Here is a 17,303-nt window from a genome sequence, read left to right on the forward strand (position 1 = left end):
GACCATTCCTATTTCCCGTTCCCACACCCTCTCACCCCCACCTCACAGGGTTTCAATTTCCTTATTCAAATTATATTTGGTCAACATCTATGTGTCAGGCATTGTGCTTGTTTAGGGTATAAAATACGTAATAAACTATTCTTGAGGAGGTCTCTGTAGCTGCGGAACAAGAGACATGAAGAAGTAATGCAATATGTGCACAGAGCCAATACAGTCAGGGAAGAGGAAGAGGAAGCTGACGGGAAAGATTCAGAGAAGTGGCATCAGAGGAGGAGGACCCTTAAGAATGGGTTGTGACAGGGGATGTCTCGGAAAATCTAAGAAACTTCTCTAGATTTAGAAAAGGGGGATAAGAACATGAAATCCCAGACCTCGCTTGCTCTAGACACTCCAAGTACTAATTATGCTTTTAATTTTTGTTCTTTAAGCCTGTGCTGAAGCAGTCTATGTTTTATCTACTAGTACTGAGAGAGCCCGTGCAAAGTTTACATTACGCTGAGATAGTAAGAAAAGCCTTGTGTTTAATTACAATTTCATATTAATTTTTCATTATGGAAATGAAAGCTGTTTCAAAGTCTAGATTTAAGAGGTATGTGTTTATGAAGAGATTACACTAAGCAAATGGAAATGCTCCCGTCTTAAGGTTAAGAGGAGAAAAAAACAGGATAAAAACCTACATCACTCTACAAAAAACACTAATACAGGTGTTCAAGACCCAGGAGGATTATTCGTTGCAGTATTATTTATAGAAGCTAAGAAACAAATTCTACTCCATCCAAAGGGACTGCGGAAACTTTAAGTACATCCATATTACTGGGAATCCTATACAGCTCAGGTAATGAACCAGATCGGTAGGCATCAACTTGGATAGATTCAAACCTGAGGGGGTAAAAGGTTGCAGAATGATATATTTACTACATGATACCATTTAGAGAAACTAAAACAAAGCAACACCATGTATTTTCTATGATAACAAGTATGGAAATTGTCCTGGACCAACATATATCAAACCTGCAAAAGTAATTATTTCAGTGAGAGTGCAGAGCCAATGGTGGAATTAGGAAACAGAATGGGGGACGGTAATTAAACATGAATTTATAATACTATCTGCCTTTTTAAAAGAATGTGCTTGTATATTATTTGCTCCATTTTTTAAAAAGTGTACACATAGAAAACCAGAAGCAAGTATGTACAATTGTTAACAGTGCTTAATTCTGAGTGATGGAAATATTTTCTCCATTATACTTTTCAAACCACATGACCCTCGGCCCCACTCCCATTCCAGAAGGGGGATCCCAGCAATGCCAATGGGCTAGAGGGAAACAAACAAGTGTCCATGGTAAATCGGCTTTAGAGACTAGCCCCATGACGTCTACTATTCAGCTACTTGCCAGAATTTTTACAATGTGTAATTTTAACAGTTGAAAAAAACTTTCATATAAAAAAATTACAAACAGTAGTAAACATTATAAAGAAACCCTAACTATATATAGGTTATCCAGTGCTGTACCCTTTCAAGGAAAAGCGTCACTGAAGTCAACTATTTTATTTGAGTATTTATATCTTAAACACTCTTGTTTAAATAAAACAAATTCATTAAACAAAAATCAGAAAATCCCCAGGTTATGAGGCACCTGAGCATTGAGACCAGTTACGTAGAGTGCAATGCCATCGCAGCTGCCAGGGTGCTTCCTGGTGCACGGGAATTGCACTAGTGTTTAGCCTCTATAAGGTTTAATTCAAGAGACTTGTTCTGTTACGTGGAAAGTATTTTGCTCGAAGCTACAATTAAGAACTTAAAATTCTGCTTCTGCTAGAATTCTCTTAAGTAACACCTAGCGAGGCAACACCAATGGCAGAAGGTTCCCGTGCTGCCTGCAGGCAGAATCACCTGGAGAGCTCTTTAAAAATCCAAGTGCTCTTAGAACATGACAAGTGTTAGGGAGAAAAACATCGTACAGAAGGAGCGCAAAATAGGAATGCTGGGGTGAGGCTGCAATTTTAAATAGGATGGTCAGAGAAGGTGACTTAATCTGAAGGATGTGAGCGAGGGAGGAGTCATTCAGCATCCAGGGGAAGAGGGTCCAGGCAGCACAAGCAGCCAGTGCAAAGTGCACCAGGAGTTTGCCTGATGTGTCTGAAGACCAGCAGAGAGAGTAGTGAAACTGAAGTGGCGTGAATAAGGGGCAGAAGACTAGCGGAGAGGTCAGAGAGATAAGGAGCACTGTGGGCCCCTTTAAGGATGCTGGCTTTCCTTCTGCATAAGGTGGGAAGCTGGCTGGGGAAGCGTGATGGAGAATGGCAGATCCCAAGCCAAATGGAATGAGCTGTCTCTCCTACAGTAAGAATGAAGCTTCAACAACTTCTGTCACAGGAAACCTCAAAGGTATGTCAAGAAAACAGCTATGGTGAAAGACCTTTAGGTGCTTATTAAAACTGTCTCTGAAAGTTTAAGGTACCTCCCTCCTTGTATGAGGCCTGGAAATTACATTTGGAATCAATATAGTTTCCACACTGTTTTCAATTAAGTGTAGATTTTTGGCTTGGTTGAGTCTAGGAGTACCTAACAGAGAGGGCCAAAAAGGACTTAGTAAACATTTTTAAGTAATAAATGGGTTGGAGCCCAGTCCCCAGCGCCCCTGCTAAGTATAAGGCACCGTCTGAACTCTGCGACAGAGGGCAGAATCAGACTAGAAAGAGGAAAGTGCTGACAGAGACTTGGGGCTCGTGCCGGCTCTGCTATTAACTGCAGGCCTTGGGCAGGTCACTTCACTTCTGTGGGCCCGTTTCTCTGCCTGCAAAGAGAAAAAGCTAGACTCTATTACCTCTAACATCTCCAGTCTTACTCTGTTAGCCCTAAAAAGGTATGATTTAATAACCATGGCCAGGGCTCTGAATATAGAAGACTTAAGGGGAAATGTCCAGAGTTTAAGTCCTTAAAGGAAATTTATTCTGTAAGGCACATTTTCAGGAACGAAAGTATTCTGGAGAATACAAAGCTACCAACGTGCTAAAATACCACCAAGCGGCACAGCATCTGCTGACTATTCCAGAACAGGCAGAAAACAGGGACAAGCACAGAGCCAAGTCACCTCTAACAATGCCCAGACTACAATCCTCTCTTCCTATACCAGGCTTTTTCATTTGTTAGAAAAATACCCAGAGCAAATCAATGAAAGGAAGCATATGTATCTCCTATAAATTTGTTCTCGGCCAGGCTGCGGGCAGCATTTTTGGCGAAGCCACTTATATTCTGGATGATGGTGGCAACAATGGAACTTCTGGACAAGGCGGGGAGCAGACGAGAAAGGGCTGGCAAGGAATTCAGCAAAGGAAGGTTCTCAGGGCTGAGCGTGTTTGCCCTGGCATGTCCTCCTTCCTTTTGGCAACGCTAACACCGCACTAATGAATATATGTCTGCAACAAGAGAATTTTCCCAACACTTGTTTCCATTTGACCAGGAACTATTTTGAAGTTATTTTAAGAGAACATATTTTGAAAACTGCTTTTATGGAAACATGATAAGTGGAAGCAGCAAGTCATTTTTAATTTACATGACTTAAGATTTTATTCAGTACTGGCCATTTTCTAATGGTGTATTTCAGTGATGTGCCCAGATAAAACGCAGAACCCCTTTGTTTAAATCTCTTGGACGATTATTCCCTGGCATGGCTCAAGCACTTGTACAACAGGGGACAATTTAAACAAATGTTGAGCTGAAACACCTCCGTTCTCTTATCTTTTAGCAAAAGAGAATCTGATGATTTATAATTCTGGAGGAGAAATCCATTATCATACTTAGTTGATATAAAACTAAGTATTTTAAAAAATAAAAGCACAGATTTTCTTTTATCCTCACCTGAGAATATAGTCACTGTTTTTTTTTGGGGGGGGGCAGAAAAAGAGAGAGAGAGAGAGCACGAGCGAGAGACCGACTGGCTGCCTTCCTTATGCACCTCAACCGGGGGTCAAACCCGTGACTTTCTGGTGCACAAGACAACACTCGAACCAACTGAGCCGCCCAACCAGGGCAAGCACAGACTATTAAAAAAAACGCGATGCTTTTGACTTGTTCCACTCTAATATTCAACCGCTCTAGAATAACAAATCTCTTGACCCATAGGCTGTTAAGTGGAAAAAGTAAATAACATTGTGCAGAGAGTCATGCTGAAAACAGTTTATTTCAGCCTGTTTCTGTATCCAAACCCACAAGGGAATCCGTACAAAGTTGCACGCGCTTTCAAGTAACTTCTGATACTGGGGTCAATATGTAAATACAGGAAAACAAAAACTCATTGTTTTCTCCACCTTTGCTTCTTTTACTTGTGAGGATATTTTTAATGATCAAATCTGTGGATAGAATGAAATACGTAGGGCCATGATCTATCCAGAAATTTCATTTAGAACAATCCTCAAAAAATGAGAGCTCAAATAAGTGACTCGTGAAATAAGGCAACACAACACTAAGGTAAATAAGTAAAAAGTGCCACAGGCAATAAAGCAATAGCTCTCTCCTAGGGATAAATGAGCCTGGATTGCAGATGGTTGAGGCAGCTGTAGCTGATGCAATTTAATTATAAGCTTATAAATTCCTGAGAGAAAACAGTAAGTGAATATATTAAATTATTCTGATATTCCATCTTCAGGACAAATGCCCACATAAGGAAGACCATTCAGAATCAAACTAATTAATTCTATTTTTTGAAGTAGAGATAATTATTGAAAATATATTCATTAAAGAATGAATCTTACCTCCCCTGTCAGTACCTCAGACTGTACACTCTCTAGGGGCAGTGACTTAGGCCTCCATCCCTCGCATGCAAGAGGTGACCGGGTTTGGGGATGCTGCCAGCTTCACTAGTGACAGCCACACTGCCAGCTCCGTGCACTGGTGCACACTTGACAGGTTTTCCTCTTACCTCAGAGAGCCAGGCCCAGCCCGGGGCAGCCTGCACCGTGCAAAAGTCTCTTCAGAGAGCCGAGCCTTTCCTACTCAGGAGAGATGGACCTGGGCCGGTCTCTTCTTGGGTGAGGAACCAAGCAAGGAGCTCACTCTCAGTGCCCTGTGTCATAGGAACTTCTGAACTGATCCTGTGTGTGTTCAGGAGATCTAAACTCAACAAGGGGTCCTCTCTTCTGTTTCTTCCCCCCGCCTCTCTCTGATAATATGGAATCTGAGGAATGGGCTGGATGGATAAGAAAAGTTCATTTCTAACTAAGAAAAGGTGATGTGTTGTCCTTCAACAGCATAACCCTTCTACCAACCTAGCAGATTACAAAAACCTGCAGCTTTAAACCTACTCTCCAGTAGTTTCATTTTTGTTGGATTGTAATCTCTTTCCTGTTTCCATAGTTTATTTTTCACTTTCCTGGTCATTCATATAACCATACTGTCTGAGTCAGGCAGTATTTATTTTCATTGTCAGAGGCAGTAAAACATAGAACACAGTGGACTTCAAATTGAGAGACCCATTTCAAGTCTGTCACTCGTATCAAACAAAGGTCATAGTTAAAAAATTAGGTTCCAGCCCTGATCGGTGTGGCTCATTTGGCTGGGCGTCCTCCTGCAAAGCAAAAAGTCGTTAAGTTTGATCCCTGGTCAGGGCACATGTCTGGGTTGCAGGTTTGGTCCCCAGTCGAGGCATGTAGCACAGGCACCTGATCAATGTTTCTCTTTTACATCAATCAATGGTTCTCTCCCTCTCTAAAAATAAATAAATAAAATCTAAAAAAATAAAAAAATTAGGCTCCAGTCAGACCACATAAGTTCCACTGCATGAGCTTTGGGCAAGTTAAGAGTTACTCAATCCCTACCTTTCTGTTTCCCTAATCCTAAAGCCAGGTTAAATAATGGTATCTATACATAACAGGACTGTCACGATGGTTAAATGAATTAATATTGCATAGCATTTGACCAGTAACTGGCACACAGTAAGCACTCACTAATGTTACAATTTGTTTAATGAGCTCAAGTAGGTAATTTCATCTCATTTTCCTCATCATAAAAATGACAATACCCACCCCTACATATCCATCTCTCAATCCTGTAGGAATTGTCAAGACCATTAGAGGATACTTTGATTACAGGATATTAGGTTTCCTATAAACCTATCACATTGGAAAGGGAAAATACAGTTGCTCTAATATTTATTATTAAAAGGCCCATCCTGATTGGATTTCATTTTGGGGTAAAAAACACTCACCGGGGAGCCAGAAGGCAGGCCCTGCCACTCGTTAGTGGTGCTATGTCTATCTCCACCCTCCTTAGTCTTATGTTTTTAAAAATATTTTATTATTTATTTTTAGAGAGAGGGGAAGGGAGAGAGAGAAACATCAATGTGTGGCTGCCTCTCGCACACCCCCAAACGAGGACCCGGCACGCAACCCAGGCACGAGCCCTGACCAGGAGTCACACCAGCAATCTCTCGGTCTGCAGGCCGGCCCTCCCGCCGCTGAGCCGCGTCAGCCAGGACCCGAACCTCATTTTCACCCTCCTTAAAATGAGGCAACTGGATGCTAGAATCTTGAAGTTCCTTTAAGCAATACGGTTTTCACCAACATTAGGAATACAAACAAATCTTAAATTGTGTGAACAAGCTTTTCAAAAGGAGCTAAGACATTACTCTTACTTGCTTTTTAAAAAGAATTTCAATTTAAAGAAAAAGGAAGAGGACATATTTTCATTATGATATCAATCCTAAAGTGGAATGAAAGTACTTAGTGCCAAAAAAAAGTCAGAATTAATAATCAGCTCAAAAGTTAGAGGTCACCTAACTATAGTTAAAGTAGGAGCTAACCTAAACAGCAAGTTAGATGGAATTTTATATAGCAAATGGAAAGAGTATATCGTAATTGCCAAAGGCAGAAATAAAACGGACATAAGCCAGCATTAAGAAGGAAATGGACACGCCTTCTGACAGAAGCAAACCTGTGCAAAGGCAAGGCTGCCCTTAGAGGTGGCCTGGGGCTGGGGCAGGGAAAGCTAACTACTATTTTGACTCTGGCTAATAATAAGATGAAGCTGAATCAATATTACAGATCGCTAACAGCAGGTTTTTCATTAATAGGGCCAATTTCACCACCGGTTCTTCTGTTACTGAGAGCTTCAGCCCCAGGCCCCCAAGTCTCTCTTCCCTCCAACTCCTATTTTAACTGACATTATCACCTATACAGGTCACATTCCTGACACCCTGGCCTCTCAGTCAATTCCGTACGCTTCTCCTCAGTGACCTTTCCTCTATTCCATCTCCTCCTTCCGGGACACACCTTGAACTCTGTCATCCCTACAAACAGTCTTACCTCCAAAATCACAAGTTCAGACATCCCCTTTCCCGTCCACAGTCTCCAATCCTTGTCAAAGAGCTTCCCACCTCCTGAACAATTCTTTCATCTGTGAACTTGCATCCACTGGCCCTCCCTTTTTCTTCCTACCTACCAGCCTGTCTTCACCCCCTTCTCCTTACTCACCTTAAGATTTGAGAGCCACCACCGTCGCCGTTCTGTGGCAATCCTCTGCAAATCCCTTGCCCTCTCACCTCCACAATGCCCAGCCACTACTGGGGAAACCAATCGTTTACATTCTCTACACTTTGACTTGAGAGTGCCACTAGGTTAAGCATTTATTCCCCTACTCAACAAATACAGTTGACCCTTAAACACCAAGGGTGGAACGGCAAGGCCCACTTATGTGGGAAGTTTTTCAAATGACCTATGCAGTTCAAACCTGTACTATTCAAGGAGCAACTCCTTGGTTGGGAAGAGACTGAAAGAGCCAACTTTAGTTATATGTGGATTTTCAACTGCACAGGAGGCTGGCACCCCTAACCCTGTCTTGTTCAAGGGTCAACAGTATTCTTCTACAGAACAAGCATTGTATCAGATTCTGAGGCAGGGAAAAGGGTTTGTTAGTATTGGGTTGGTCAAAAAGTGTGTATCATTTTTTCTAAAAAAGACAAATTTTTCATTTTCATCAATAACTTCATAGATGTGGTATTTTGAGTATGTCAGCTATTTTCTGCTATTGGCTTCTAGTGGGCAGAGGCCAGGGGTGCTGCTAAACATCTTCCAATGCATCAGAGAGCCCCACAGCAAAGAATTATTTGTCCAAAATGTCAATAGTACGAAACTTGGCAAATCACTTCTGACGCATTTGATCAGTCTTAGCACCATCTCCATACACTGAACAAATCTTGTGCGTGCGTGCGTGCGTGCGTGTGTGTGTGTTCAGTTGTGTTTTTGCCTTTCTTGGAATAATAAAGCATAATATGCCAAAAATGATGTATATCTTCTTCCATCTTCAGTGTTAAAATGGCTACACAAAAATTCACCAATTTTTATTGTTTTTTTTTAATGCATGCTGATACAACAGCTGTCACAATACAGTCTAATGAAATTGCTTCGAATGAAGTTAAAGAAAACTAAGTGCTACTAGAGCCATCATACGGAAGAACCGTAATGAACTTTTTGGCCAACCCAATAAAATAGACCCAGAGGCTGCCTTCATGGAGTTTATATCCGCAGGGCTGGCAAGGAGGAGAGACTTAAGTAAACAAATGTACCAACTTTTCAAAAGTATGCTCCGTAACGTTTTTTGGATTTAGCATCACGTATGATTTTTCTCTGGTCTCTTGCTCCCTTACTCTCCAATGACCTGTACGTTTTGCCATTATTCTGCAAATCTCCCATTCCTTTTGCTTCTCTCCATTTCTCACTGTGACTTAATAACTCTGCCAAAGAAAATGGGAGCCAACTGGCCATATCCCTCCTTTTCCTCAATAATTTCCCTTCTGCACGCACGCTCACTTCTCCTGTCTCAACAGCTCAAATGTTCATGGCCTTTTCAAATCCCAGAACTCTATTTGTGTTCTGATCATGTCCCTTCTGCCACCTCAAAGACATTGCTCCTTCAACCCTCCTCTAGCATCACCAAGTTTGCCCTCTTTTTAGACAACTCCCTACAACGAGCATACAAACATCCTTCAGAATCTCCCATTTAAGAAATAAAAGCCAACACTTTCTTTATATCTTCCTCTAGATACCATCGCATGTGTATGACCTCCTTAACATAGTATAGCCAGAGTTCTTCAAAGCCGTATATGCCCACACTGGAGTTCTTCTCAGCCGTGGCCTCTGATCTAAAACCCTTATCCAAACCACTAATATCTCTATTCTTTCCTCACCACAGTGGAGTGATCATTAAAACATGCGTTAAGTCTTTCAATGGCTTTTTTGTTTCATTAAAATAAAACTCAACCCTTTAACCTGGCCTTAAACACCCTCCCAGACCCTTACCCTGTGTCGCGTCTCACGCTCCACCAGCCTCCCAGCCGCATCTCTCTTCCCGGAGGATGCTAAGCACCTGCCTGCCTCAGGGCCTCTGTCTCAACAAATTCTTCTGCCAGGGGTGCTCTCTCATCACTGACCTTGGATGCCTGGAGCTGGCTTTTTCCCCCCTTTCCATTTAAACCTCAGTTTGAATTTACTTTGTCATAGAGGCCCTTTCTGAACAACTAATCTAAGGTGGCTATTATGTCAATTCTACTATATCCATTCTCTGCATAAAGCTATCAGACATTTGAAATTTTTTATCCTTTAAGGGTCAAGAAAGTGATCAGTTCACTTCTGTATACCTAGCACCTAAATGCCCAGCACACAGTTGGTGTCCCATAAATCTGTGGAGGTGATTAGAACAAATGATGTAATAAGATGTATCGACTTTCTGAGAAAGCAGGCTCTGCCTCAGCTGCCAGACATAATCTTTTAAAAAATCCATCCTGAAAAACTTCATTTTCAAAACATCAGTAAAAAAGACCTCTTTACCAACGGTTTACACTCTACAGCATTATCTAAAAAGTTTTTTACAACTCTTCTCTACTAGAAACTTGTTTCTCTCTGCTGGAATTCAAAAGATATCGATCTACTGGAATTCAAAAGATATCGATCACTACATAATAGCAATTATTTAACTGTTTAAGACGGGGAACTAAATTCAAATCCAAGTTCACGAAAGTAGAGAACTATACCGGTGATCTTAATGGAATTTTGCTTCCTCAGTCTAAGAATTCATTCTATTTGTGGAATACAGTGGTTCCACTAGGCCTTTGTTAAAGGACTAACCCTAAACCTCTCATGAACGACAAACTCCTCTACTTCAAATTCTGGTCCGCTCCTGGCTAAACACTACTCAGGTTACTCACTAGTTCCCTAGGGAATACAATGTTTCCATCTAGAAAGGCACAAAGTAAAATGGTAAATATTCTAAACTCTATAGTTAGTTCAGTCATATCATAGTATAAAACTCCATTCTAAGGATATTGTGAGGTAATTTCTGGCCACAGTCAAATAAAAATAATTATAATGCCAGAAGAATCTATTTGGGCAATAAAAACGGTTAAATCATTTCCCTGGATGGCTGGCATAAGTAAAAATAATACGGTGCAATGATTATCAGAGTATCTTTTAATTAAGAACATATGACAGACTGGGAGTCAGAAGGGACTCTCACAGGTTATTTAGTCTAGTCTCCCATGGAACAGAAGACCTATCAGGGGTGTCCAACCTTTTTGGTGTCTCTGGGCCACACTGGAAGAAGAGTTGTCTTGGGCCACATATTAAATACACAAACACTAACGAAAACTGATGAGCAAAAATAAAGGTTTTAAGTGAATTTGTGATTTTGTATTGGGCCACATTCATAGCCACCCTGGGCCACTGGTCAGACACTCCTGAAATCATTCTATTTAGATGACAATCTGGCCTGTGAAGGCCATCAGTATAGCACAATATAGTATTCTAACTATTGTTATTGCTCGAGGCTTTTTCGCTTTGCCTCCATTTATTCAGTGGGTTTGGCTAGCTCTTGCTATATACGCTACTGACATCAAATTCCATTGTAGAATGAGCTGGAGGTTTTTTCCTGGCCACTCTACCGACATTAAGCAAACCATTAAGCGGTCCCTCCAGAATCCTGTTCCCAACTAACCATTCCTCTTACATACTCAGCTTTGGAATCATCAGATTGCACACAGTACCTATTAGCTTGCTCCTGGAAGAGGCTCCTCAACTGTTAATATAAAGACACACAAAGGCAGTACCTCAACAGTTAGCTTCTAGACTTGTTAACTGGATCTTATGACACAGTTTTCTTTTTTAAAGTATAAATGGTGACAGAATGCCCAGAATGGTCTTAATGTTATTTACAAAAGATTCTAAAATACTCTCTACATAGTTCTGTCTAATTAGCAGATTGCAGTTCTGTACTATAGTAGCTAGTAATCATTTAAAAGTAGGGTTAAATGACAACTTAACTTTCTCCTAAATGCTGGTGTTTAAGTAAAGTAGGTATGATTTAATGAAGACTACTGTAAGTCCTGAAGTTGACTTCAAGATACTTTCAAGACTTTTAGATGCTAAAACCCTTAAATCTAATATTATGTCTGTATTTTATTAGAAGACATAATTATTTTCCCTTAGCTCAGCTTTAACAAAAGTAGTAGTGTTGTTATTATTAGCTATGACCAGGGGCTTTTTTTGGGTTTAAATGAAGAGAAAAATTGAGCAAGGGAGGAAACACAAGTGGACAGTCAAGCTGAAGAGAAAAGCAGATAAGAACTGCTGGTGGCAACAGCCCAAGAGAAGGGAAAAGAGGGGAAGCCAAAAAATAAATAAATAAAAAGAGTAAAGAACAACTTACATATAAAGGTGTAAAGATAGTACCCAAGGGGCAAGCCAAACTGTAATCAGAAAGACAAAGGAAAGAAAACAGTATATATACTTACATACACACAAAATCAACACTAAAAGGAAAAAAGGAGGCTGGTGGGAAATGGGGGTCAGCAGGTCCTTAGCAAGCAAGCAGGTGGAAATGCTGGCCAAGGACAGCTTCATGGCTTTCCAGAACAAAAGGCAGGAAAAGTGTAGACTCATACAAGGATACAGACAGGACATTCAAAAGATATGCATTTGGGGGACTTCTGGCCCAGATGGAGGCGTAGGTAGATACACTCTGCCTCCTTGCACAACCCAAAGGACAAGAGCAAATTTAAAAACAAAAAATAACGAGACTGCCAGAAAATTGAACTGTATGGAAGTCAGACAAGCAAGGAGTTAAAGAAGAAACATCCATCCATACAAATAGGAGGGGTGGAGACAGGCAGCAGGGCAGTGGCTGGAGGATCCAGTGGTCCCACATTTGTGTGCAGATAAACTGGGAGGAACAGCTGGGGAGCGAGACTGGTGCAACCCAGAGTCCCAGTGTGGGAAAAGCAAGCCTCAAAAGCCCTGGCTGTAAAACCTGTGGGGGTTGTGGTGGCAGGAGAAACTCCCTGCCTCACAGGATAGTTTAGCGGAGAGACATTCAGGGCCCCACAACGTACACAAACCCACCCTCCCGGGAATCAGAACTAGAAGGGCCCAATTTGCTTGTGGGTAGCAGGGGAAGTGACTGAAAGCCAAGCAAGCAGCACTGTTCCCTCTTGGACCCCTCCCCCCACAGACAGCATCACAACTCAGCCACCTGGGTTGCCCCACCCTGGTGAATACCTAAGGCTTTGCCCTTCCCAATGCAATAGGAGTTTAGAGACAAAGAAGTATGGCCCAAACAAAAGAACCGATCAAAGCTCCAAAAATAGAACTAAGTGAGGAACAGACAGCCAACCTATCAGATGCACAGCTCAAAACACTGGTAATCGGAATGCTCACAGAACTGGTTGACTGTGGTCGCAAAATGGAGGAAAAAGTGAAGGCTATGCAACGTAAAAGAAAGAAAACTTTACAGGAAACCAACAGTAAAGGGAAGGAAATCGGGACTCATATCAACAACTGGGAGCAGAAGGAAGAAATAAACATTCAACCAGAACAGAATGAAGAAAGAAGAGTTCAAAAAAATGAGGAGAGGATTAGGAACATCTGGGACAATTTTAAATGTGCCAACATCCAAATCAGAGGGGTGCCAGAAGGAGAAGAGCAAGAGCAAGAAATTGGAAACTTATTTGAGAAAATCATGAAGAAGAACTTCCCCAATCTGGCCAATGAAATTGACTTCCAGGAAGTCCAGGAAGTTCAGAGAGTCCCAAAAAAGTTGGACCCAAGGAAGCACACACCAAGGCACATCATAATTACATTACCCAAGATTAAAGACAAGGAGAAAATCTTAAAAGCAGCAAGAGAAAAGGAAGACAGTTACCTACAACAGAGTTCCCATAAGACTATCAGCTGATTTCTCAAAAGAAACATTGCAGCCAAGAAGGGGCTGGCAGAAAGCAAAGACCTACAGCCAAGATCACTCTATCTAGCAAAGCTGTCATTTAGAATGGAAGGGCAGATAAAGTGCTTTCCAGACAAGGTCAAGTTAAAGGAGTTCATCATCACCAAGCCCTAATTTCATGAAATGTTAAAGGGACTTATCTAAGAAAAAGATGAAGATCAGAAACTATGAACAGTAAGATGATAACAAATTCACAACTATCAACAACTGAACCTAAAAAAAAAACAAAACAAAAACAAACTAAGCTTGACAACTAGAACGGGAACAGAATCACATAAATGGAGATCAGAGGGAAGGGGAGGGGGGAGAAGGTATAGGGAATAAACGGCATAAATAATAGGTACAAAATAGGCAGGGGGAGGTTAAGAATAGTATAGGAAATGGAGAAGCCAAAGAACTTATACGTACAAACACATGGACATGAACTAAGGGGGGGCGGGGGGTGCTGGTGGGAGGGGCGGTGCAGGGAGGAGGGGAATAAAAGGGAGGGAAAAAAAGGGACAACTCTAAGAGCATAATCAATAAAATATGTATTTTTAAAAAGGACATGCATTTGCCATATATTTTTAAATGTTTACTTTTAGAATAAAAGGGAACTTGTAAACTATTTGGAAATTACAAAAAAAATCTTTAATCTCCTTAAACCAAAGATAACTATACTCAACACTTTGACATTCATACTTGGACTTTGCATGAAAAAAAATAGTTATACTAAAGTTACACATTTTCCTGTGTGTGCCTTTAGAGATGTGTTAAAATGTGCGTAAAGGCTATAAAACATTTTGTTCAGTAAGATGTATCATAATTTAATATCAATTAGGTCATTTAGGATGCTTCTGTCTTAAATTTTAAAAACAACACTGCAATTTACATACTCTTGCATATTAATCTTATAGTGCATCTATGAATATTTCCTTCAGTTAATTTAATTTTTTAAAAGATTCTATTTGTTTATTTTTAGAGAGGGAGGAAGGGAAGGAGAAGAAAGGGAGAGAAAACATAAATGTGTGAGACACATATTGACCGGTTGCCTCTAGCACATCCCCAACTGGGGACCTGGCCAGTAACCCAGGCATGTGCCCTGACTGGGAATTGAACCAGCAACCTTTTGGTTCACAGGCTGGTGCTCAATTCACTGAGCCACACCAGCAAGGGCGATAATTTAATTTGTAAGTAAAATCACCCAAAAGATATAAAATTGTTACTGTTCAATATATACTGCTAGATTGGCTGCAATATACCTTTACCAACATCTAAGCTGTCAATGTGATAGTCATATTTCTCTCATTTTTAAATCTGCATTCTTTGTATTAAACATAAAACTATTTTGTATCCTCTGCTTATTGGTTTTTATTTTTACAAATAATTGCTCTATATTACCCTCTTTATGATATCACTCATTTTCACTCCCACAGCAACTGCAACTGTGTGTTTTCTTTGGCAAAAACTTTCTTTTAACAGATGAGCAAGCACGTGTGTAACAGGCTGAAAACGGTGAATCTGAAGTATGGAATATGGCACTCTTTGTAGCAACTTCTTTGCATAGAACAAAATCTTCACGGCCTAAAAATTACTTGGGGTTTTGAAAGAGTATTTCTAAAGACCTTATGTGCACTTTCACATCTCTGAAACTTTGTAAAGACTAGATTCTCAACACATGAAACACAATCTTTCTTGTAAAAGCCTATTTCCTCCACCCACTCACTCTCCTTCAATTGGGCACTGACTCACACCTCTCCTAAAAAGCAATGACACACTGTGACAAAAGCATGTGAAATATTTTTCTTCTATGAATCTTCTCTCCCTAACTATGAAAGCTCATACAACCTTCCTAATTACAAAATGCCAAATATCCTGAGCATTTTACACACTGGTCAACAGCAAACATACAGAGTCCATTTAATCACAACATCTCATTTTCTAGAGAAGGAAGCAACTGTTCAGATGAGTATCATTCTCACGGTTGAGGAAAGCCAGGGCCAGAACCACCCTTTCCTGGTACCCAGTCCTCTGACCAACCACACTCTCCTGACCGGGTGGCACCCTGCAGTGCCGCTGAGCATTCTAGGAATGTTTCTCAATGAGAAAGGTAAGTCAGTCTGAACTTTCAAATAAATCAGAACTTAAAGATTCAAATACAATTTACTTCAAAGGAGTCAGTCAGGAAAACTAAGCAAGTATTTTCATGATGTTAAATTGATTAAAGGAGTTTTATAATTTCTCTCTGAAGGGCCAGTTTATAAGAAAATCATAATCCTTAAAATAAAGTCGATTTCATTATGGTATATATCATTTTATACTCCAACTGTTGTTACTCAGGTTTCCTTCACCTTATTTTCTGTAACTGAGTGACCGTTAGCCATTTCAAAAATTTATATCCAGCTTCAAAGCATGGAGATTGGAAGAGTAAGTTCATAACCTCTTAAGGTGTCTTTTTATATTCCTTCTCTTTCTAAAGTGGATTTGAAGTAGCTTTATTCCTATTTTGGAAAAACACTTATTTAAAGATATAAATTGTTTTTAAAAGAACATTTTTAGTTATACATCATGCAATCATGTACCTACAGAAAAGTCAAACTATATTTAGAGGGCAACCCAAAGATAAGTATGGCAAATATACTGAATATATACTTAAATATGCAGGAAAAATGTATTTTAAAGTACATATACCAGAATGTAAATAATAACATCCATTAAGAGAGAGGATTATGAGACATTTTAATTTTTACCCACCTGGACTTTCTTACATTCCTACTATGGCTATAGAGCATGTACACAGTTAAAATGTGTGTGTGTGTGTGTGTGTGTGTGTGTGTGTATGTATATATATCAAACAAAAAAGTATAAATATATTTTGTAAAAAAATTTAAAGTGATTTTTAGAGAAGGGGGGGTAGACACACACACGCCAATTTGTTGTTCTACTTCGTTGTGCATTCACTGGTTGCTTCTTGTAAGTGCCCTGACTGGCGGTTGAACCGGTAACCCTGGTGTACTGGGACCCTCTCATCAACTGAGCTCCTCGGGTAGAGCTACATGTATACTTTCAAATTTCAAGATCTAAGCATTAAAGATGCTTAATCTAAATTTGTACATCTCAATCTTTTAAGGGCTCAAAATTTGGCTCAAGAAGAAGTGTATACCTGCTTAGATACTGTAAGAGGCAGGGTTTACAAAGAAGCTTGAGGTTGGGTTTTTATCTCCTTGCCCTTCTGTATAATTCTACAACTATCTACACAGCTCAAAAAGGAAGCTTTGCTTACTACCCCTTGAAATATTTAAAACACATACCAGCAGTAATTACAGTGTTGATGACCTGAAAATGGGTCACCCCACACAACTGATTAAAACCCTCTTATGCAATCTTCCTTTGGAGGAAACAAGGACAGCTTGTACACATATTTCAACTAGATCTACTTCCTTAAGAGAAGATGGTACACATCTGTAGGTATTACAAAGTTCTAAAGGCAAAGAAAAAATTAAGAAGTTAAATTAGCCTAGTCATTTGTCCCAACCAATTTTATATTACATCATTAATTTAAGAAAGTACATAAGCTTCTGTTGTGTAGGCGCTGATAGATAAACAATGTCGACTGTGTAGATAACTTCACTTTCAAAGTTATGATGAAGCAATTGTACTACCTGGAAAAATATGATAAGACGGCTTGAGAAATAACTATATTTCTACAGGATATGTAACTGCATTTCTATAGGTTCACTGTTAGTTTCAACAAGCTATATTGTTTCCTTTCAGACTAGGAATCGGGGGTAAAAAAGAACAACTAGATTTAGCATGCCAATTTCTAGTTTAATTTTTTAGTCTAAGTAAATAGGTATTTATGAAATAATCTTGAATGACACATATGGTTTGGATATTCTCTTTGTAAAGGTTTAAAGGCTATATTGTTCAACTGCATAAAGTTTAAAATGCCTATGTAGAAAAAACACCCTAAAGTCCAGAAATAAATGGGAGACAAGAAACCACAACATGACAAGAAAGCCCTCCCAACCTGAGTGGAACCTATATTCTACCACCCTAA

General features: G+C 40.0%; 1 protein-coding gene across 1 annotated transcript in view; it reads right to left on the reverse strand.

The window, feature by feature from the left end:
- Positions 1 to 17,303, reverse strand: part of UBE2H (ubiquitin conjugating enzyme E2 H) — a 100,472-nt gene that overhangs the window by 23,037 nt on the left and 60,132 nt on the right. The window lies entirely within an intron of this gene.

The sequence above is a fragment of the Pteronotus mesoamericanus genome, unplaced genomic scaffold (genome assembly GCF_021234165.1).
Source record: "Pteronotus mesoamericanus isolate MK-2021 breed Mesoamerican mustached bat unplaced genomic scaffold, CSHL_Meso_final scaffold_85, whole genome shotgun sequence".
Lineage (NCBI taxonomy): Eukaryota > Metazoa > Chordata > Mammalia > Chiroptera > Mormoopidae > Pteronotus > Pteronotus mesoamericanus.